Source organism: Scyliorhinus torazame, chromosome 8, assembly GCF_047496885.1.
Source record: "Scyliorhinus torazame isolate Kashiwa2021f chromosome 8, sScyTor2.1, whole genome shotgun sequence".
In the NCBI taxonomy this organism is placed as follows: domain Eukaryota; kingdom Metazoa; phylum Chordata; class Chondrichthyes; order Carcharhiniformes; family Scyliorhinidae; genus Scyliorhinus; species Scyliorhinus torazame.
Window position 1 is genome coordinate 271262289 of NC_092714.1, and position 24807 is coordinate 271287095.

At 43.3% G+C, this 24807-nt stretch overlaps 1 protein-coding gene across 7 annotated transcripts in view; it reads right to left on the bottom strand.

Annotated features, from left to right (window-relative positions):
- Positions 1 to 24807, bottom strand: part of LOC140428638 (death-inducer obliterator 1-like) — a 208984-nt gene that overhangs the window by 157665 nt on the left and 26512 nt on the right. For 2 of the 7 annotated variants that reach the window (XM_072515310.1, XM_072515308.1), the window contains exon 1: positions 12565 to 12729. The exons of 4 other annotated variants lie outside the window; for them this stretch is intronic. The gene's annotated coding sequence lies outside the window, so the exon portion shown is untranslated. Of the gene's footprint in view, positions 1 to 10176; positions 10235 to 12564; positions 12730 to 24807 lie in introns of those variants that run through there. One more of the 7 variants, XM_072515309.1, reaches the window with a different exon arrangement.

Consider the following 24807-nt stretch of genomic DNA (forward strand, 5'->3'; position numbering starts at 1 on the left):
ATACCACAACACACAAAATTCTAGGTCATTAATATACGTCAGGAAGAAAAGGAGTCTTAACACCAATCCCTGGGCAATTCTACTGTAAATCTTCTTCCAATCTATAAAACTCCTGTTTCCTGTCACTCAGCCAATTTTATATCCATGTTGAAACTGTTCCCTTTACTCCATGAGCTTGGGTTTTGCTCACAAGTCTGTTGCAAGGCATTTTATCAATGCTTTCTGAAATCCACTTACACCAAGCCTCTGTTACCTTATCAAAACTCAAGCAAGGGCAGCACGGTGGCACAGTGGTTAGCACTGCCGCCTCACGGCACCGAGGTCCCAGGTTCGATCCCGGCTCTGGATCACTGTCCGTGTAGAGTTTGCACAGTCTCCCCGTATATGCGTGGGTTTTGCTTCCACAACCCAAAGATGTGCAGGGTAAGTGGATTGACCTCGCTAAATTGCCCTTAATTGGAAAACATGAATTGAGTACTCTAAATTTATTTAAAAACAAGGAAGTTACTTAACCACAATTTTCGTTAACAAGTCAACATCTTTTCCCAAAGGTAGGGGAGTCTAAAACTAGAGGACATAGGTTTAAGTGAGAGGGGAGAGATACAAAAGGGTCCACAGAGAGTTCACACAGAGTGTGGTGAGTGTCTGGAACGAGTAGAGGTGAGTACAATTTTGTCTTTTTTCCCTTAATTAACCCAGGTTTGCCCAAATGACTTTCAATTTTGCCTCAAATTATCATTTCTAGAAGCTTCCATATCACAGAGGTTAAACAGATTGGTGTCTTGGTGCTTGGCTTATCTTTGCACCTTTATGAACAAGGGTGTAACATATGCAATTCGCCAGACCACTAGCATTACCCGTGAGCCGAAGGAAGATTGAAAAATCATGATCATTATCTGCAATCTAGCATCCCTTAGTATCCTTGCATGTATCTCATCTAGTCCTGGCATCTTATCAACTTTAAATACAGACAGTGTATCCAATACCTCCTCTATTAATATGTTTAACTCTTCTTGTCTGAACTACCTCCTCCTCCATTATTCAGGGCAATAGAACAAAGAACAAAGAAATGTACAGCACAGGAACAGGCCCTTCGGCCCTCCAAGCCTGTGCCGACCATGCTGCCCGACTAAACTACAATCTTCTACACTTCCTGGGTCCGTATCCCTCTATTCATGTATTTGTCAAGATGCCCCTTAAATGTCACTATCGCCCCTGCTTCCACCACCTCCTCCGGTAGCGAGTTCCAGGCACCCACTACCCTCGGTGTAAAAAAACTTGCCTCGTACATCCACTCTAAACCTATGCCCCCTAGTAATTGACCCCTCTACCCTGGGGAAAAGCCTCTGACTATCCGCTCTGTCTATGCCCCTCATAATTTTGTAGACCTCTATCAGGTCGCCCCTCAACCTCCGTCGTTCCAGTGAGAACAAACCGAGTTTATTCAACCGCTCCTCATAGCTAATGCCCTCCATACCAGGCAACATTCTGGTAAATCTCTTCTGCACCCTCTCTAAAGCCTCCACATCCTTCTGGTAGTATGGCAACCAGAATTGAACACTATACTCCAAGTGTGGCCTAACTAAGGGTTTATACAGCTGCAACATGACTTGCCAATTCTTATACTCAATGCCCCGGCCAATGAAGGCAAGCATGCCGTATGTCTTCTTGACTACCTTCTCCACTTGTGTTGCCCCTTTCAGTGACCTGTGGACCTGTACTCCTAGATCTCTCTGACTTCCAATACTCTTGAGGGTTCTACCATTCACTGTATATTACCTACCTGCATTAGACCTTCCAAAATGCATTAAATGGTGGCACAGTGGTAATGTCACTGGGCTCGTAGGATAATACTCTGGAGACAGCTGAAATATAAATTCCATTAATAAATCTGGAGTGAAAGCTGGTCTCAGTAATGGTGACCATGAAACTATCATTGATTGTGGTAGAAACACATCTGGTTCACTGTTGCCCTTAAGGGAAGGAAATTTGCCATCCTTACCTGGTCTTTCATCTGGGTCAAATCTATTCTCCCCTCCCACTGAAGTTGACATTCCCTCAGTTAATTATTCTAACTCTAGATTAAATACAATCATTCCAATTAAGAGTAGACCTTTTGGCCTCTCGTGTCTGCTCTGCCATTCAATAAGTTCATGGCTGAATTTTAATTTTTAAAATAAATTTAGAGTGCCCACTTTTTTTTCCAAAAAAGGGACAATTTAGCATGGCCAATCCACCTATCCTGCCCATCCTTTTGGGTAGTGGGAGCGAAACACGGGGAGAAAGTGCAAACTCCACATAGAATCATAGAATTTACACTGCAGGAGGTCATTTGGCCCATCGAGTCTGCCTTTGGAAAGAGCACGCCACTTAAGCCCACACCTCCACCCTAACCCCATAACCCAGCAACCCCACCCAACACTAAGGGCAATTTTGGACACTAAGGGCAATTTACCATGGCCAATCCACCTAACCTGCACATCTTTGGACAGTGGGAGGAAACCGGAGCACCGGGAGGAAACCTACGCTGACACAGGGAGAACGCGCAGACTCCGCACAGACAGTGACCCAAGCCGGGAATCAAATCTGGGACCCTGGAGCTGTGAAGCAACTGTGCTACCGTGCTGCCCATGGACAGTAACCTAGAGCCAAGATCGAACCTGGGACCTCGGCGCCGTGAGGCAGCAGTGCTAACCACTGCACCACTGTGCTGGTTGGAGTTCATGACTGAATTAATGTGGTCTCAACTCCATATTCCACCTACCCCCAACTCCCTTGTTAGTCAGACAGCCCTGTTAGTCAAGAATGGATCTACTTCTTACTTAAAAATATTAAATTACCGTCATTAGGGATTGCTTCTTGGGCAATATGTTGTCGAACCAATCAGGGAGCAGGTTACTCTGGATTTGGTATTGTGTAATAAAGAGGGATTCATTGATCATCTCATACTCGAAGGAGGGGCAGCATGGTTTTACAGTGGTTAGCAATGCCGACACACGGCGCCGATGTCCCACGTTCGCTCCTGGCCCTGGGCCACTGTCCGTGTGGAGTTTGCACATTCTCCCCGTGTCTGCGTGGGTCTGTCCCCTCAACCCAAAGATCTGCAAGGTAGGTGGATTGGCAATGCTAAATTTCCCTTAATTGGAAAAAATAATAATTGGATGCTCTAAATTTATAAGAAACAAAATAATTTTTTATACTCTAGGGAATAAAATTCAGTTTGGGGGCGAGACAGTGGAGTCCCACTCTAGCGCTCTGGAATTAATAAAGGTAATTACATAGGAATGAGAACAATTTGACCCGGGTAGAGTCGCCAGGAAAGCTAAAAGGGGGGACAGTGAATGAGCAGTGGCAGTTATATAAGGAGATATTCAATTCCTCACAACTAAAATATATTCCAGAGAGAAAGACAATAATAATAGTAATCTTTATTATTGTCACAAGTAGGCTTACATTAACACTGCAGTGAAGTTACGGTGAAAATCCCCTCGTCGCCACATTCCGGCGCTTGTTCGGGTACACGGAGACAGAATTTAGAATGTCCAATTCACCTAACAAGCAAGTCTTTCGGGACGAAACCAGAGCACCCGGAGGAAACCCACGCAGACACGGGGAGAACGTGCAGACTCTGCACAGAGTGACCCAAGCCGAGAATTGAACCCAGGCCCCTGACGCTGTGAAGCAACAGTGCTAACCACTGTGCTATCATGGAGTGAAGAAACATCTATGGCTAAGCAAGGACATCAAGGACAATATAAAGACAAAAACTAAGATACACCATGTTGCAGAGGCCAGTGGCAGGCTGCAAGATTCGGAAAATTCGAAACAAAGAATTGCTTAAAAAAAGTGATAAAAAGAGCCAAGATAAATTACGAAAGAAAGCTAGTGCAAAATATCAAAAAGGATAGCAAAAGCTTCTATAAGTACATAAAAGGGAAGTCACTCAAGTGAATGTCGGAGGGTTAATAGTGGAGAACACAAAGGGCGGCACGGTGGCACTGAGGACCCGGATTCGATCCCGGCCCCAGGTCACTGTCTGTGTGGAGTTTGCACATACTCCAGTGTCTGCGTGGGTCTCACCCCCACAACCCAAAGATGTACAGAGCAGGTTGGCCATGCTAAATTTTCCCTTCATTGGAAAAAAAAAAATTGGCTACTCTAAATTTATATTAAGAAATAGTGGAGAACACAGAAATGGCAGAGGTGCTAAATCTATATTTTGCCTAAGTTTTCCCAGTGGAGAAGACTAGCACCATCCATATAGAAACGGGTAATTCAAAAATAGAAAGGGTCGAACTTAGAACAATTATCAATAGGGAAACAGTATTCAACAAACTATTGGGATTGAAGGCAGACAGGTCCCCAGGGCCTGACGGCAGACATCCTAGGTTGCTAAAGAAAGTGGCAGCGGAGATAGTGTATCTATTGGTTATAATATTCCAAATTTCCCTGGACATAGGAAAGGTTCCAGTGGATTGGAAAAATGCTAATGTAACAAACATCCTTATTAAAAAGGGAGGCAGAATGTAGGAAATTACAGACCAGCTAGTTTAACATCTGTTGTTGGGAAATTGTTAGAATCCATTAGTAAGCAAGTAATGTCAGGATATTTGGAAAGTCAAAACGCAATCCATCAGAGTCAGCATGGTTTTATGAAGGGTCAATCATGCTTAACTAATTTGCTAGAATTTTTCAAAGATGTAACAAGCCAAATGGATAATGGGATCCTGTAGATGTAATATATCTGGTCTTCCAGAAAGTTTGATACGGTGCCACACAGGTTAATACACAAGGTTAGATCACATGGGATTGGGAATAATTTATTAGCTTGGATAGAGGACTGGCTGACGGACAGAAGACAGAAATGTGGGATAAATGTATCTTTTTCTGGGTGGCAAGATGTAATTGGGGGGTGCCACAGGGTTCGTTCCTTGGGCACCAACTATTAACAATCTACATTAACGACTTGGATAAAGGGACAGAAGGTTCTATCATCTGCAGATGACACTAAAATAGATGGAACAGTAAGTTACATTGAGGAAATAAGAACCTTATAAATGGATATAGATAGAATAGGTGAGTGGGCCAAAATGTGGCAGATGGAGTTTAATGTGGATACGTGTGAGGTCATCCATTTTGGTCAGAAAAATGGGACGGCAACTTATCTAAATAGGGAGACACTTTGGGGTGATTCGGTGCAGAGAGATCTAGGTGTCCTCGTGCGCGAGTCGCAGAAACCTAGCATGCAGGTACAGCAGGTAATAAAGAAAGCGAATAGAATGTTGGCATTTATAGCTAAAGGAATAGAGTATAAAGGTAACTTGTGCAACTGTACAAGGCGAGATCGCACCTGGACTACTGTGCACAGTTTTGGTCCCCTTTTTTGAGGAAAGATGTAGTGGCACTGGAGGCAGTGCAGAGGAGGTCCACTGGATTGATGAGGGGTTTGTTTTATGGAGAGATTGAGCAGTTTAGGTCTATACTCTCTATGAATTTAGAAGAATGAGGAGAGATCATATTGAGCTATACAAAATGATAAAAGCTATAGATAAAGTAGACGTGGATAGGATGCTTCCTCTTGGGGGCATTCTGGAATGAGAGGTCATAGTCTCAGGATAAGGGGTAGCAAATTTAAAACAGTGATGAAAAGAAACTTCTTCTCCCAAAGGGTTGTGAATCGGTGGAATTTGCTACCCCAGAGTGCGTTGGCTGCTGGGACAGTGAGTAAATGTAAGAAGGAATTAGATTTTTAATTAGTGATGGCTTGAAGGGTTACAGAGAACAGGCAGGACAACGGAGATGAGGCCGTGCTAAGGTCAACCATGATCATATTGAATGGCGGAGCAGGCTCGAGGCTAAATTACCTACAATTAGCTCCTATGTTCTAAGAAAGGACTGTTCAATTTCACCTTCCAGCTCTTGCTCTGTAGCCCTGGTAACAGCACCTCAAGCACAAATCTGGTGTTCTTGATTAAGGGAATGGGTTGAGGAACATATCAGCCATGATTGAATGGCGAAGTAGACTCGATGGGCCAAATATCCTAATTCTGCTCCTATATCCTATGGTCTCCACCACTCTCGAGGAAAGAGAGTTCCAAAGATTCATGACTCTTAGAAATAATTCTTATCATTGCAGTCTTAAACGGGAGACCCAACATTTTTTAAACTGAGCCCTAGTTCTAGACTCTCCTACAAGGGGAAATATCCTTTCAGAACCCAACCTTCGGGAGCCGATAGGTTTCAATAAGATCACCTCTCAATCTCCAATGGATAAAGGACCAATCTGTGCAACCTTTCCTTAAAATATCATTCCCCACCCCAATCCCAGGTATCAGTCTAGTGAACCTTCCCTGAACTATTTTTAATGCATTGTTTTTTTTTTAAAATTTAGAGTACCGAATTTATTTTTTCCAATTAAGGGGCAATTTAACGTGGCCAATCCACCTAGCTTGCACATTTTTGGGTTGTGGGGGCGAAACCCACGCAAACACGGGGAGAATGTGCAAACTCCACACGGACAGTGACCCAGAGCCGGGATCGAACCTGAGACCTCAGTGCCGTGAGGCCGCAGTGCTGACCCACTGGGCCACCGTGCTGCCTCTAATGCATTGTTAATGGATGTTCCATGTCCTTTTCCACAGCCAACCTAAACCTTATGACACAATGATCACTGCCCCCTCAATTATCTCATACTGCCACTTGATCCACTTGACCCACCTCACTCACAAGAATCAGATCTAGCAGTGCCTTCTCTCTCGTTGGGCTGGAAACATCCTATAAAAAGTTCCTGTAAATTTTGCCCATTTCTGCCCTTTACACTCCGATGATCCAAGTCTATATTCGGTTAAATAAAATCCTCCATTATAACTGCTCTATGAATCTTGCACCTCTAATTCCCTTGTAATTTTTTTCCTGTACATCTTTCCCATTATTTGGTGGCCTATATGCTACACTGGGCAATGTATCTGCACCTTTTCTTCTTTAGCCAAATAGAGTGTCCTCAACGTTTGTGGGACAAACTCTCACTCCCAATACTGCAATGTTTTCCTTAATCAATACTGGCATCCCTCCCTCTTTTCTGATCAACTTGTAGCCACGAATATAACATAAGAATGCAGGAGTAGGCAATTCAGCCCCTCGAGTCAGCTTCGCCATTCAGTACGATCGTGGCTGATCTCCTCTCTGCCTCAACTCCACTTTTCTGCCCGTTCTCCATATCCCTTCACTAATTAAATCCAGCTCCTCAAATTTACTCCATTTCCCAGCATCCACCGAACTCTGGGGTAGTGAATTCCACCGATTCACGGTTCTTCGAGAAGCAATTTCTTCTCACCTTTGTTTTAAATCTGCTACCTTTTTTCCTCAAAAATGCCCCACAAGAGGAAGCATCTGCGCTAGATCTAATTTTGTCGATACTTTTTATCATCTTATATGCCTCAATTAGATCTCCTCTCATTCTTCTAAACTCGAGTGTATAGGCCTAAACTGCTCAATAGCCACTCATCCCTGGATATCAATCTAATGAACCTCGTCTGAACTCCTCTAATGCAACTACATCCCTCCTCCAATAACAGGACCAAAACCATGCACAATACTCCAGATATGGTATGACAAATGCCTTGTACAGTTGCAGCAACACTTCCCTACTTTTATACTCTATTCCTTTAGCTATAAAAGCTTAAATTCCATTTGCCTTCCATATCACCTGCTGCACCTGCCGACTATTTTTCTGCCATTCATGCACGAGGACACCCAGCTCCCTCTGCACCGAAGCACTCTGAAGTTTCTCCCCCCTTTTTTAAATACATTTGGAGTACCCAATTCTTTTTTCCCCAATTAATGGGCAATTTAGCATGGCCAGTCCGCCTACACTGCACACTTTGGGCTGTGGGGTTGAGACCCACGCAGACGATGTACAAACTCCACCCGGACAGTGACCCAAGATCGAACCCGCGTCCTTGACGCCATGAGGCAGCAGTGCTAACTACTGGGCCACCATTTCGCCCCATTTAAGTTGCCTTTCTATGGATAACCTCACTCTCATCCATATTAAACTCCTGCCAAATGTTGGCCTTCGTCTAATCTATATCCACTTATAAATTTCTTCTTTCCTCATTGCAACTTACTATCCCACCTATTTTAGCGTCATCTGCCAATTTGATTAAAAAATAGTCTATCCCTACAGTCAAGTCATAATATACATTGTAAATAGTTGAGGACTGAACCCCATGGCTTTCCACTAGTTACATCTTGCCAACCAGAAAAAGACCCATTTAACCCGACTCTCTGCCTTGTCAGTTAATCAGTCTTCTATCCAGACTAATAAATATTTCCCAATCCCATGTGATCTTACCTTGTGTATTAACCTTTTGTGCAGCACCTTATCAAATGCTGTTTCATGTTGGGCACTCAATAAGGAACGTTTAACACCCAGTTCTGCCCTTCTTGGAGCTAAGTCTACGATATCGCCAGAAACTATTTCCACGTGGACATCTGTGCCTGGAACTCAGCGATTTTATTTGCCGCACTTTGTGTACTCACAAACATGCACCATAACCTACTTTAGACTATAACCTTTCCCCTTACGCTTGTTAGGGAAGCTAAGAATTCCAAATCCTACCACTATTTGTATCAAACTGGCAATATCTATGAATGGACGTCAGGTTAATAAAATTAGTCTCTCTGTTGCCCCCATCCCAATCCATCTCGCAAATATATCTATATGTAAAGAATAGAGGCATGGGTGATTGAAGGATAGCTGCTTGAACAGGAAGCATATTCCACAAAGCACCATTACGTTCAAACCAAATGGGAAGAGATAGCAGATGTAAATTTTAAATGTAGACTGGTAAGACTATGAAGTAGTCAGTTCCCTGGTCACACAAGAGCAAAATCCTTTCCACTGCATCTCATTTATGATTTCCTGAATTCCATAAACATTTCCATTTCCACATGAACAGTTACTCGTTATAAATCTACTGCTTAATAGGCTCTTGGTTGTGCTATATAATCTATATCAATCTACGTGAGTAACTTCATCAAAGTGATGGTAACAATGCTATGTTTATACCTTGCAGCCTATTGAAATTCTGCAATTTCATATTTCCCTACTTAGATATTTGTCAACTTATTTGACTAGTTGAGGCATTGCTAATATCCACCATAAAGATTATTATTAAACAAATACTTGGTTGACATGCACATCGTGTAACAATTATTGAGGGGGTACCTAACCACAGTCCCATGACGTCTCAGGTTTGAATTTGAGAGATTAATTTCAGGGAAGGGAAATTGGAACATTTTTTAAAATATATTCAGGTTACATTTGTACCCCCTTTAGCCGTTACGTCACTTTCCCTCTCCACCCTCTTAATGATATTGTAACTTGCACGTGTAGGCATTAGGAAAATACAACATATTATGATGCCGACTCATTTTCTCATTTCCACTGTTGTGCTGGTTTTCGATGCTGCTCTTCTTTCCATTGGCCATTTTTACCCAACATGACGAAACCCGAGCTCTGATCCAGATTACATTTGGCCAATCCAAAATTACAATAAGAACCAATGCAAGTGTTTTACTGATCTGCAAAGAGGGCTATGACCCTAAACACATCAGTGAATCAATGAACATTTATGAAATTGCACCCATCGGTGGAATATCATCCATTGACTCCTGATGTAGGATGACCTATTTAAGATCTACTTTTGGGTTCTCCTTAGTAACAATAGAATATGTCAGTAACAAAATAACAATACAGCCTAATACTGGAATTGTTGGACACGGAATATTTTTTAAATATACCATGTTCTGTACGTCTAGAACAAATTTAAACATTCCAAAATCTGGGAACACAAAAATCTATATCAGATATAAACTGATTAACATACTTCAAATCTTCAGCAGTGACTGATCTTTTCACCAACCAATTCAAAAAGGTTGTCTATTCAGGGATGGGGGCAGGAACTAAAAATGTTGAAAATATTTCCAGAACACAAATGCTATTTCTTCACCACCGTTAAGGATAATAATAGGTAGGAACTTCATTAAACGCCTGGAACGAACACACCATTGCTACCAGTCCTGAAGATTTAAAAATAATTAAAATGAGCTTAGAACTTGGTGCCTATGAATTGGAGATGTTAATAATTGAGACTTCTGCAGGTTCCCCCTTACCTGTTTGCTCGTGCCCGTTGTATGCTCCCTTCGCAGATGTTATGACCAAGCAGAGCTCCTGAGGAAAACCAATACAGGACATGTACAGAACTGCACAAGCGTCGGCCATCAACTAAAGACTGAACATAGATTGTTCTGACGGATGAGATGAGCATGATATACAACCAATGTGGTTGGCCTCTTTTTTGCTTTCATTATATGAAAGCATTGTGAATAATGTTGAAACGGTTGTACTCATTACTTTTTGGCAGATTTCCTCTCAAGTGGAAAAGAGAGGAATTTAATAAGATGACAAAAAAATCTTGGATTCTGAAGCAGGAAATCATTTGTAACGCGAGTGGGTGGTCAAACATGTAGCATGAAATTCTTTGTGCAGCTTGAGAGCTTGCTGTGGACAGCAAGCCAAATCTCATTTCACATACAATAAGAAAATAACAAGGAGAAATAGCACTGGTTCAAATTTTCAGTTTTAAAGACGCATGCATGTATAGTATAGCCATATTAGGTGGCCGACATGCCCCAGTCTACCCCATCAATCTGTGATACTAGTGTAAGACTGGCTGCGAGCTGAGCTTCCTTGCTTCCTGCTCAGCAGCATCATGTTGGTACACCAAAGAACAGAAATATCCTGTCAGGTGAAGAATCACAGAGGGCAAGCAGAATCCTATTGTCATAACCAAACTATTACATCACCCGACAACCCTGTGCATTTTCTCCACATAATATGCAAATACAATCTCACATACAATAACATTGGGGCTCACAGCCCTGGGTAACAGCTGAAGCAGCATAATGTTAACAATATTATTGTAAATCACTGTCAGCCACATTAAACAATCACAATTTTGTTCCATATTAAATCAGGATACAACATAGCAGTTTTCTGAAATATGGCACATGAGCAACTGCACAGCTACACCTCCACATACGACCCCTCTGCAGAATTTTAAAGTTAAAAACATAGTTTTGGGCGTTTTGGCTGTCTCACCAACTCTCCCAACCCTGTCTGTCTCTAAATTGTCAGATTGTTTGTTGAACATAGTACTGGATGAGCAGAAATTTTCTCCAACTAAATACTGGGACAGCCAATGCCCTTGTTACAGTCTCCCTCACAAACTTTGTTCCTCAGCTACTGACTCCATCACACTCGCTGGCAACAGACTGAAAGAGGTTTGCGATGTTGGTGTCATATTTGCTCCCAAGATATCCTCACATATCTTTGCCATCACTAAGAAAACCTATTTTCACCTCTAACATTAAGCAACTCTGCACCTGCTTCAGCTTAACTTCTGCTAAAACACTCATCCACATCTTTGTTACCTCCAGACTTGACCATTTCAATGCACTCCTGGTTAGCCTTCCACATTCTACCCTCAACTTGAGGTCATCCAATATTCTGCTGTGCTCAAAATCACACCAAGTCCCGTTCAGACAGAAGAGGTTTGGATGCGCTCAAGTTTTAAGAGAGAACAAGGTAGGAGGGCAGGTGAGGACTGCATTGAAATATCTGTTCTTGATGTCTAGAGATAACGTCAAGGATGAGGATTTCAGTAGGTCATCTGAAGCAGGGAAGAGATGGCCGATGAAACGAAGGTGGAAATAAGTGGCTCAGAGAAGGAGAAAATGCAGGGTCAGATGTTTAGCCAGGTTCAAATAGGTTGCCCAGGTTAAATAATAGGTTAAAAGTCTGTTGCAGCAACAGAGGGGCTTGGAGGTGTTAGATCTGACCGGAGTTTGAGGCATATAATGAAGACACTGGCTGTCTTTCTAATATTTAATTTGATGATATTTTATCCACTTCTGAATATCAGCTGGTTCAAACTCGTTATGTCAAATTCAATCGTCAATTTTCAAAATTCGACCTTCGTCAATTGTTTATGCAAAACTCTGTAAAGATTCCCTGCCTGCTTATGGCAAACTCCGGGAAGCACGTACTCTTTGACAGCTTCCTACTGATATGTAAGATAAGCCAAATCTACATTAAACTTGACACCCACTAATGCCCAGCGCAACCTAAAACTCCTTGGTCACATCCACAAACCTTTAATCCAATTCGTTACCGCATTAAACCCTACAGATTAACCCAAAATAGGTAAAATCGAAGGCCCATAAAGAGGAGCTGCCCTTCCACCGAGGTTGGGGGAGGGGAGTTTAACCAAGCCACCAATTTTAGCCCTGAACAGCCTGCGGCCTAAAGGCGCCCAGTTGCCAATATTAGGAGAGTGGGCTTAGCTAATCGAGGGCCGGCCACCAGGCACCGCAGCTGGGGAAACAAAGCGCCTGAAGCCGCACTAACGCTGAGCCGAGGCCTACACCGCGCCCGCGGGCCTAAATCGCAGGCCGGCCCGGCCCGCCCGCCCGCGCCACCGGACGTGCAGCGCTACTCACTGGGTTTCAAGCGGCTCCCGGTGGTGGGGTGTGTGTTCGGCGGCGCTCCGGGCTGAGGGGCAGCCCCGGCTTGCTCCCGGCTGGGTCGGCGACGCGCGGCTGGCGGCTTCCTCTCAGTGCGAGCACAGCCCGGGCGCCATTACCCACAGCGCACGTGACCCCGCAGCCCCGCCCCGCGCCCACGTGACCCTGCCAGCCGGGGCTGTACACAGCGGGCCGGGGGCGGCACAGAGCAGCCAAAGGTCCCAAGTCACCCAGCGCCGCCAAGGTCAGACTCGCCCTCCGCTTCCAGTCCAAATTAAAAGGGCGCCTCGCTAACCGGCTAACTTAAAACTAACACTAGCTCTCCCAAGAGCTGGCACAACAGTCCTGGGTACAAGTTATCATTAATAATAATCGTTATTGTTGTCACAAGTAGGCTTACATTAACACTGCAATGAAGTTACTGTGAAAATCCCCTAGTCGCCACACTCCGGCGCCTGTTCGGGTACACGGAGGGAGAATCCAGAATGTCCAATTCACCTAACTTTCGGGACTTGTGGGAGGAAACCGGAGCACCCGGAGGAAACCACGCAGACACGGGGAGAACGTGCAGACTCCGCACAGACAGTGACCCAAGCCGGGAATGACCCTGGAGCTGTAATACTGTGCGACCCATGGGGTCCTGCTCTAAAATCTTTTCTTCTTTGATACCCGATGTGGTAATTGGGATTTTGGTGCCTACCATAACTTAGTATAAATCTACAATGTACCCCCCTCCCAGATCTTGACTTGTTTCCAAACACAGTGGAAAGTCTTAAATAAAGATAATTAATGCAATGCCCAGGACACACCGCCTGCTGTAAAAAAAAATCTGGCATTGGAAGAAAACCACCTTTCACATGAAACTGTCCCCGTTTGTTTGAGGAAAACATTACATGCTAAAAGCTGCATTTTGAAGACAAATGCTAAAAAAAACAGCAGTTACATTGCAGGAAGCCATTTGGCCCATTGTGCCTGCACTGGCTCACCAAATGAACATTTTGTGTGCCATTCTCCATTTACACGTAACCCTGCACATCGCTTTCTTGCAAATAATCACCTACGTTCCCTTTGAATGCCTCAATTGAATCTGCCTTCACACACACTCGGGCACATTTGCTGTGTGAAAACGTTTTTTCTCACATCATTGCTTCTTTTATCAATTACCTTAAATCTGTGCCCTCTGGTTCATGATCAATCCACCAATATACCCTGTCCAGACCCCTTTTGAGTACTTCTATCAAATCTCCTCAGCCTTCTTTTCTCCAAGGGAGAGTCCCAACATTCTCATCCCTGGAATCATTTGTATAAATCTCTTCTGCACTCTCTAATGCCTCGTAAATGTCCCAAAATGTGGTGCTCAAAACTCTAACAATACTCCAACTGGGGTCTAACTAGTGTTTTATCCAAGCCCAACGTAACCTTGCTCTTGTACTTATGCCCCTATTAATTAAACCTCGGATAATTTATGGGTTTCCTGATGGCGAAGGGTGCATTCAACGGGAAACCCAGTTAACAATGGCAGGAACGGATGATCCCGCTGCCAACCAATTGTGGGCGTCCTCCGCCGCTGCTAAACATGTGGCAGGTTGTTCGGAAATTCTCACCCATGATTTTCTCTTAAGTAATCCATGCTGGCTCTCAATTAACCCACATTTATCCATGTGCCAATTAACTATAGTTTATAGAAGTTTCCCCGCCACTAAAGATAAAGTGACTGGTCAGTACTGTTAGGCTTATCATTACCTTCTTTGAACAAGGGTGTAATGTTTGTAATTTTCCAGTCCTCCAGCACCATCCCCGAGTCTAAGGAAGACTGAAAGATTATGGCCAGTGCCTCTGCAATTTCTACTCTCGCTTCCCCCAATATCCTTGGCTGCATCTCATCCGGTCCTGGTGTCTTATCAACTTTAAGTACAGACAGACTACTCATTGCCTCCTCCTTATCAATTTTAAAACTTCTAGTGACTGAATTTCCTCCTTACACCATGGCTTGAGTAGTATTTTCTTCCTTGGTAAAGATGAATATGAAGTATTTATTTAATATCTCAGCCATGCCGACATGTGTAAATCCCTTTTTAGTCCCATATTGGTCCTCCTGCTTTTACCCCTCTTTTATTATATATATGCGTATCAACGACTTTGGTATTTCCTTTTATATTAGCTGCCAGCCTCTTTTCATACTTTCTCTTTGCTTCTCTTATTTGTTTTTCCACTTCCTCTTTGAACCTTCAGTTTTCGTCCTGGTTCTCAATTGTATTTTCTACCTTACACTTGTCGTAAGCGGACTTTTCTTCATCTTAATTTTTACCTCATTTGTCATCCAGGGAGCTCTGGAATTTGTTTGCCTTATCTTAGGGCAACACGGTAGCATAGTGGTTAGCACAATTGCTTCACAGCTCCAGGGTCCCACGTTCAATTCCCGACTTGGGTCACTGTCTGTGCGGAGTCTGCACGTTCTCCCCGTGTGTGTGTGGGGGTTTCATCCGGGTGCTCCGGTTTCCTCCCACAGTCCAAAGATGTGCAGGTTAGGTGGATTGGCTATGCTAAATTGCCCTCAGTGTCCAAAATTGCCCTTAGTGTTGGTGGGGTTACTGGGATAGGGTGGAGGTGTGGGCTTGGGTAGGGTGCTCTTTCAAAGAGCCGGAGCAGACTTGATGGGCTGAATGGCCTCCTTCTGCACTGTAAATTCTATGATCTTTCTCTTTTGAAGGAATATGCCTTAAAACTGACTCTTGGAAGCCAAAATCTAATTTAAAGGTTTTTGTCTGAAGTTTGTATTCAAGGTCAAAATAATTGTAGACTAAAATACATCCTCCAACCAAACTGGTTTTAGCAGGCTCGTTCCACATGATTCGAGTGGTTGATACTGGCAACTTACATTTATACAAATATATGGGTTTAAATTTTAAGGGTATGCAACAGTCAACTGTTTATGTTGACTTCTACAAAGTCAATGCACAACTAAAATTGATTTTACACTCTTTTAATCACAGCATTCATACCACATCGGACAAATGCTAGAACAACTTGTATGTGCCATTGAGGTTGTTATTCGCAATTACTTTCACTTGAGAACTGCTACAAGATTGAATGTTGAGCATATATTTTGAGCTTTCAAAGTCATGATTACTGCCGGAAAATGCTGCAAATTGTTGTGTAAGGGCATACACCTTCTCAACCATGCTCTCGCCTAAGGTGTGGTGACCCCGAGGTTAAATCACCACCAGTCAGCTCACTCTCAAAAGGAAGAGCAGCAGCCTGTGGTCCCCTGGGAGCGTGGTGACATTTTATTTTCATTACTGTCTCCTTGTACACCCTGGTTCCAGGTGGAGACAGTGGTGCTCATCTCCTACCTGCGTGACATCATGATAGTGGGTGGGAAAATTCAACGAGGTCTGAAGAAGTAACTATGACTCTGCCAATGCTATTGAAATGGAATCAAATTAATTCAAATCAGGTTCTCGCCCATTCTGGGCGTGAATCTGATTACGTCATTCAGGAGTGTCTGGGAACATCGCGATGGGAAATCACGTTGGTGCAAATCCCACTTTTGGCCTCTCAAGTGAGTTTGCAGCCATTACGTGCCCGGGCTAACAGACCAACAGAATTGGGCTCAATAATTCAGGACAAAATTAATAGTCGCATTGGTAAATTTGGGTTAATTAAGGAGAGCCAGCATGAATTAGGAGAGGCAAAATCATGTTTACCTAATTTGGGAGTTTTCTTGAGGCGGTAACAAGATGGTTGATGAGGGCAATGCTGTTGGAAGTGATGTACATGAAATTCCAAAAGGCACTTGATACAGTGCCACACAACAGACTTGTGAGCAAAGTAATAGTTCTTGGAATAAAACGGCAGTAGCAACATGGTCTGCACGTTCTCCCAGTGTCTGCGTGGGTTTTCTCCGAGTGCTCCGGTTTCCTCCCACAAGTCCCGTAAGAGATTCCTGAAAGTAATTTGGACATTCTGAATTCTCCCTCGGTGTAGGCGCCAGAGTGTGGTGGCTAGGGGATTTTCACAGTCACTTCATTACAGTGATAATGTAAGCCTACATGTGTCAATTATAAAGATTAAAATTGGCTGAGCAACAGGAAACAGAGAAGAATGACTAATGGATGTTTTCTGTGCTGGAGCAAGGTTTGTAGTGGTGTTCCCCAAGGGTCAGTGTTGAGACCCTTGCTTTTCCTGAAATATATTAGTAACCTCGACCTTGGTGCACATGGCACAATTTCAAAGTTTGCAAATGATACAAAACTGGGAAGAATTGTCAACTGTGAGGGTAGCGTAGAATTTTAAAGAGACAGGTTCAAGAAATGCGCAGAAAAATGGCAGATATAGTTCAATGCAGAGAAATTTGAATTTTGGTAGGAATTACATGGATAGACAATATAATTCTAAAGATGATGCAGGAGCAGAGGGACCTGGGTGCATATGTGCATAAATCATTGAAGGTGGCAGGGCAGGTTGAAAGAGGAATTAATAAAGTGTACAGTATCCTGGGGCTTTATTATAGAGACTAAAGTGCAAAAGTAAGGAAGTTAAGTTGAATTTGTTACGTTTTGCCTCAGCTGGAGTATTGTGTTCAGCTCTGGCTGCCGCACTTTAGGGAGGGTGTGAAGGCTTTACAAAAAGTGCAGAAAAGATTCACAAGAATGGTTCCAGAGATGATGAACTTCAGTTCTTAAGATGGATTGGAAAAGTTAGGACTGCTTTCTTTGGAGAAATGGTGATTGAGAGGACATTTGATAGGGGTATTCAAAATCATGAGCAGTCTGAACAGGTTAGATAGAGGGAAACTGTTCCTACTCATGAAAGGATCGAGAACACGAGAGCACATTTAAATTAGTAAAAGGAGCTGTAGTGATATGAGGAGAAACATTTCTTACACAGCAAGTGATTTGGGTTTTGAATGTACTATCTGAGAGTTTGGTTGAGGAAGGTTCAAGTGAAGCATTCAAATGGAATCTAGACTGCTACCTGAAAAGGAAGAATGTGCAGGGAGAAGGCAGGGCGTGTGAGCTGCTCATTCAAAGCGCTGGTGCAGACACGATGGGCCAAATGGCCTTGTTTTGTGCTGTAACAATTTTGTGATTAGTGAATGGTGTGGCCAACTATCCAAACATTTATAGAAGTTGAAGACCAGGAGAGGAGGAATAATATTTGTCATAGACATTTGTTAGGAATTGGGGAAAATTAAAACTGAAAAATAATGTAAAATACAGAGCTGATTAGAGGAAGATGTCTGGAGAAATGATGAGATGCAAATTCACCTATCCATGGAAAACAAGTATTTTACATATGTGACGAAAGAAAACAGTGGGCTAGAGGTGGTAATTTCAAATAGAGAGATAAGGAAATTTGCACGTTCCTGCCAAAAGCCGACTCCACAGGGTGATCAAAGGAAAGATATAGTATAACTATAGAACACTAACTAAGGAGAGATAGCTAACATCAGAACTGCAAGAGTTGCAGATATAGTCTCCCGGAAGATGTAGTCAGTTTTTGGCTTCTCTGAACCAGAAGACTATTTCCCAGACGTGGCCACCTTAACCTGGGTGTGGTAATTGTTTGATGGATTTGCTCATAGATTTACTTAATATTGGATGTTTTTTTTGAAAAGAAATGTCTCAGAGATCAGGTAATGTAGGTTTGGGGACCAAGGGATAGTTTCATGTAACATTATATGTATAGTCATCAGTATACTTAAAGTGTCATTGTGCATTATAGTCCTTCTTGTTGTGTGCATTTTTGTATTTCTTCCAAGTTAATAACTATTATTTAGTTGTTCACACAACGACTGGACTGTTCCTCACTGGGTTATTCACTGTTTCTCACATTATACCAAAAATGCACAAACACCACCAGGGACCAGTGTTCCAAGATACCAGTGTTTGACGATACCCTGGAATTTAACATCAGCATGGTTCGTAACACAATGTAATTTATTACTCTAGTTAAGGTAATTTTAATGCGGTAAAGTTTGGAATGATTTGAACAGGGAGTGCATAGACGTGGGCATAGAATTGAAAGGCAATGACATGATGAATTATGAGTGACGGATTAGAGGTTGGGCATTTGGTGGAGGATGCATAGGTCAGAAAAGTGGGAAGATAACTGAAAAGTGACAGGATCAGAGTTGTGCAGTTGGAAACGGGAAAGGTTTGTATACTGGAGAAAGGAAAAAAGTTCCATAGAGAAGAGGAAGTAGATGTAGCAGGAGCAACAAAACATGATTTTTATCCTTCTTTTACTTGGAATTAAAGGTGAGGATGGAGGGGGGAAGGACAATGTTCATTAATTAGACAGAGAAGAAAAGAAAGCAAGTTTTGTCCTTGTCCTCCATATCTGTGGATTAGAGTAGTATTGGTGAAGATTGAGGCATCATCAAACCAAAATAATTGATTGGCTAGGCCAGTTCGGAGTCAGGTGCACTTGACTTTGTGGCCCCCTCTGGGCGGCACGGTGGCGCAGTGGTTAACACTGCTGCCTCACGGCACCGAGTTTGATCCTGGCCCCGAGTCACTGTTCTTGCGGAGTTTGCACATTCTTCCAGTGTCTGCATGGGTCTTACCCCCACAACCCAAAAAAACATGCAGGTTAGGTGAATTGGGAAAAGAAAATGGGCATTCTAAATATAAATACTTTGTGGCCCTCTGATTTGAGAGTGCCAAGATGGGGTTGCAATCAGAGAAGTAATAAAAGTGAAAAACAGTGAGGTATTTTCTGGGAACAAGGGCATCAAAGATGGAAGCTATAGCTGAATAATTAACAGGAGTATAATGCCAGGTGGAGATGAGGAAGCTGATGAGGAGTCCCGCCCCCCCCGCCCCGCCCACCCCCGCCCCCCCGCCCCCGCCCCGGACAATCGGTAAAACAAATAGGATTCAGGAGAGATGGGAAAGTGAGTGGCAGAAGAGAAAAGGAATTATGTCCGAGACCATCATATCAATCATCAACATGGAGAGAGCTCATGAAAGGTGGGGATTGAGAAAGTAGTATTGGGTATAAGTGAGGAGTCTATAATGAAGGGTGAGTATGATATGAGGACAAGGAAGAGGGCTGAAAATGTTTAAATATAAATATAAATTAGCATGAATGAGAGAAGTAAACCAGAGAAGGTAGGTAATCTGATGGCAGATTCAAAAAAAGGGTTGGCTTGCGTTGCTGTTGATTCTCCAGCACAGTCCCCCAGAGTTGGTGTAATGGAGGCAGGGCTGAAATCTATCAAAATTTCAACACTTTATTATAATTTATGAATTCTTTAATGGACCAAAATATTATGTATTAAATATGTCGCTTCAACTCCCTGTGTTCTAAAAAGTTATTTTGTGGTAGAAAATAATCTACAAATATTGTTTACTGATAACTACATTGCTATCCAATTAGGCATGTTACAGTCCTCAGGACTCAACATTGAGTTCAACAACTGCAGACTGTGACCTTTCTCCTCCATCTTAATCTTTTTAAAAATATATCCCAAACCTTCCTGCCCCTTCCCCACCGGGCAATCTGTCACTTGTTCTTAGGCTTTGCTACATCTTTACTGTAATCTCTCCTAGCTGCGATTAATCTCCGACTTTCTACTCTGTTCCACTTCCTCTTATACAGTATATAAGCTAACACATTTCTCCCTCTCTTTAGTTCTTAAGAAAAGTCATACGGGCTTCAAACTTTAACTCTGTTTTCTCTCCCTATGGATACTGTCAGACCTGCTGAGTTTTTACAGCATTCTCTGTTCTTGTTTGTGCTTGGCTAGCTGGATCAGATGATTACCTGGCGGGAATTTACGTACATGCATGTTCAATACATCAGAAATAACCTCATGTTCTTGAACTGCTAATCTTGGAGCTGTAGTTGTAAAAAAAATTAAATCAACGGTGGCCAATAGGAAAAGTAATGGCGATGAGAGATTTCAATTATCCACTTAGAACAGGAATTGGTGCAGAACTGGGGACATCCACAATATATATGATGTCCCTAACAAGCAATTCGCTTGATGCAAGATTAATATCAGCAAAGAGCCAAAGTTGACAGACCTAGGTGGGGAAGCTACTTCGTGGTTTGGGCCACTCTATTAAACAATTTAAAATATGGGACTCTTGCTGGTTTAGGATTAATAGTATACTGCTGTCACATCTGAAAAGGTTCAGTTTTATGAAATGACCAGATGGAGATCAAATGGGAAGTAATTGGATAACAATTTGCATGGTGCGAGCAAGATCACATTTACTGTCTGTTCCTAATTGCCTTGAAAGGTTGGCCGTAAATTTTCTTTTCTGTTTTATAAATTTAGAGTAGCCAATTAATTTTTTTCCCCCAATTCAGGGGCAATTTAGCGTGGCCAATCCACCTAACCTGCACATCTTTGGGTTGTTGGGGTGAAACCCACGCAGACACAGGGAGAATGTGAAAACTCCATACGGACAGTGACCCATGGCCAGGATTCGAACCCGGGTCCTCAACGCCGCAGTCCCAGTGATAACCACTGCGCCAAGTGCCGCCCCGTAAATTTTCTTTTTGAAGTGTCTTAACGGCTATGAACAAATTGCATGAGATGCCTATGTCTGACAACTATGCGACCTGGAAGTGATGGCATTCTCAATTGATTGCTCTTATCTTTCTCAGTAGGTTAGGCATCAGGAGAAAAAGGTACTGTCACCCACAATCTCCACTCAATGCCCCAAACATTTCTTTCAGGTGAAACAGTGATTACGAGTACTTATTTTAATATAGTGTACCATATTTGCTGCTCAGTGTGGTCTGCTCTATATTAGGGAGACCAGAGATTGGGCAACCACTTTACAAAACACCTCCATTAGCATGATCTCACGCTTCCAGTGGCCTGTTATTTCAATTCTGCACATTGCTTTCATGCTGGCCTCTGTGTCCTGGGCCTTTTGCAGCATTCAAGTGAAGCTCAACACAAGCTCAAGGAACAGCATTTCCTCTTTCAATTGTGCACTTTGCAACCTTCTGGACTCAACAATTTAAAACTGTACTTTCTGTTTAACAACCAGGGGTGCCCAAAATGAAAATACTAGCACATAGCTACGTTTGGTGGTCTGGCCTAGACGCTGAGATAGAGAGAGTAGCCCAGCAGTGCAGCGTATGTCAGGAACACCAGAAGCTTCCACCAGCCGTGCCCTTCATCCATGGGAATGGCCGGGGAGACCGTCAGTACGGTTACACGCCGGTTTGTTGGGTATTCTTACTCCTGATAGATGCCCACTCTAAGTGGTTGGAAGTCCATAAAATGTCAGCGACCACCTCTAGAGCAGTCATTGAAATATTGCACTTGTCCTTCAGAAGACACAGTATCCCAGAGGTATTAGTTACCGAAAAGTGAGGAGTTCTCGGCCTTTGTTCTATGTTCTATGTTCCTGAAGGCTAACGGGGTATGGCACATCAGTACAGCCCTATACCACCCGGCTTCAAACAGGCTGGTAGAAAGAGCAGTACAAATGTTCAAACAAGAACTAAAAAAAAGCAGACTTTGGGGTCGATGGACACAAGACTGGTTAGGTTCTTGTTCTGCTACAGGACCACTCCACATGCTGGGACTGGGGTAGCGCTGGCTGAATTGCTAATGAGCCGGAGGCTTCAAACCCGTCTTAGTCTGGTTTTCCCTGATGTAGGCGGGAAAGTATGCCATAGCCAAGAACTGTAAGGGTGTTGTCCCGTTCGACATAAACCGCCAGACTATTTGTACCAGGTGATGGAGTCTATGTTAGAAACTTTACAGATGGTGACCAGCGGACTGTGGGACAATCATCCGCCAGATGGGCTGGTATTGTATCAAGTTCAGTCACAAGGTCACTTCATGAACAAGCACTTCGATCGCGTACGGTCCAGACAACCAGTTTTAAGCAAAGTTACTCGGGAGAGGAAAGTTACAGTCAAACCTAATCTGATGCCCTGAGAAGCTAGAGCATTACCCCAAGCAGGTCAAGACCCCAAAAAGAGAGATGTCGTAGATACAGATTCTGACATGGAAACCTAGGCATCGGAGCTCTCCAACGAGCAATGCAGCAGCCTCAGATAGTGCATCCACCACAACGTTCTGATCGGAAGCGGCTCTCACCGTCCAAATGTACGCCACCAGATCCAGCACCGCGAGTGCAGGAAGCACAGCCAAGTGCAAAAAGAGTCCAGTGCCCTCCTACTCTGTAGTTGTCAGAACAGTCTTCGGACTTTTTTTGTGGGGGGGGCGGGGGGGGAGAAATGTTATAACCCACACGAGTTGGAGCAATCAGTTTCCCCATGAACCTCACCAAATACAAGCTCCCCCACTATGGGAGCGGGGAGCTGTAGGTCATTCATGATTTAAGATCTGTATAAAGTCGGCCAGGTTTGGAACCGACAGAGCAGACCCAGCTGGGATCTGATGTGTATTGTAGATATAATTGCTTTGCAATAAACCAAGTTTTCTTTTTACTAACTAGGTTCGGACTCGTTTGTTGTCTACAAAAGGTCTTAATCTTATTTTTCTCTTGTTTTTGCTTTTGAATGAGTTGTTCATTATTCTGGCAGTCACACCCAGTCTCGACATATCTTTAAATCTTTACTTGTTCAATTACTACCCACTTTGGCCCTGCACAACCAACTCTTTTGTAGTTAACATTTCTCATGTTCTGCTCTTTCAGACATCCTCTTTTGTTCCTTTCCATCCTCCTCCATTTCACCTGCTTAAAACCTAATACATTTCTAACTTTTCCAGTTCTGATGAAAGGTCATCGGCCCGAAGCATTGGGCTATAATTTATGACTAGATGTGGAAAGAGATGGCCCGAAGGAATTAGAAGATTTAATGCACGCTTATCTACTCTTGAAAACTGCGCGGGAACCTCAGATGGCCTAAGCTGCTTGGGACCTGCATCAAAAAGTGCTTGCAGGCCTGAGTGCAGTCCAGCTCTGACAGATTCAAGGCCACTCCCCCTTTTTAAAATTCCACTAGTTGCCATAAACCAGCTACTTTTAAAGGGCCCAGTGAAGCTGAAAAGTCAGGGAGAAAGTAAGTGTTAAAGGTGCAGAGATGGGATTTGGATGGTCGGCGGGAAACAGGGGTTGGATGTTAGGGGGCATCAAGCTTTGTCCGTGGATCTGAGAGAGTGGGAGAATTGGTCTGGTATTTACAACATTACCTAGAAGTTAGGAGAGGTTTTAATTCTTCTAATTTTTGTGAAGTAACTATTGGTGCAACCCTGGCAAAATCACCTGAAGTTTGTGATTTAAGTCGCATTTTAAGCTGGTTCTCAGCACAGCACAATTGCCCAGAGGAAGTTAGCACTTTTGCACAATTGTCATGCAAATCCTTGCCTGTAAAATTCCAAAAGGGATTCCCCAGCGCATCCATGGAGTATCCCCCAAATCTGATGCTGGGGAGCTTGGACATTACAGCCTATTATTAACCTAGTTTCTCTCTCCACAGATGCTGCCTGATCAGCCCAGCATTTAGAAATATAGGGACATAAGACAAAGAAGCAGAATTAGGCCACTTGGCCCATTGACATCAGCTCCGCCATTTAATCATGGCTGATACTTTTCTCATCCCCATTCTCCTGCCTTCTCCCCATAAACCCTGATCCCCTTATTAATCAAGAACCTATCTGTCTCTGTCTTAAAAACACTCAGTGATTTGGCATCCATAGGAATAGAGAGAAGTAGGCAATTCAGCCCTTCGAGCCTGTTCTGCCATTCAAACAGATCATGGCTGATCTCTTCCTGGTCTCAGATCCACCTCCCTGCCTGTACCCCATATCCCTTTATTTTTTTGTTATACATTTAGAGTACCCAATTCTTTTTTTCCAATTAAGGGGCAATTTAGTGTGGCCAATCCACATACGCTGCACATCATTTTAGATTGTGGGGGTGAGACCCACGGGGACAATGTGCAAACTCCACATGGACAGTGACGCAGCACCGGGATCAAACCTCGGTCCTCAACGCCATGAGGCAGCAGTGTTAACCAATGTGCCATCCCCCCTCCCCCATATCCCTTAAACCATTTTTAAAAATCAGAAATGTATCTATCTCCTTCTTGAAACCATTTAATGATTCAGACTCCTCCACACGATGGGACAGTGAGTTGCACAAATTCACAACCCTCTGCGAGAAGTAGTTCCTCCTCATCTCAGTTTACCAAACGAACAGTTTGCAGATGCTAATTATCCAATTTCATCCAAGAATAAACACTTGAGCAAGGTGGAATGGAAGGTGGTCA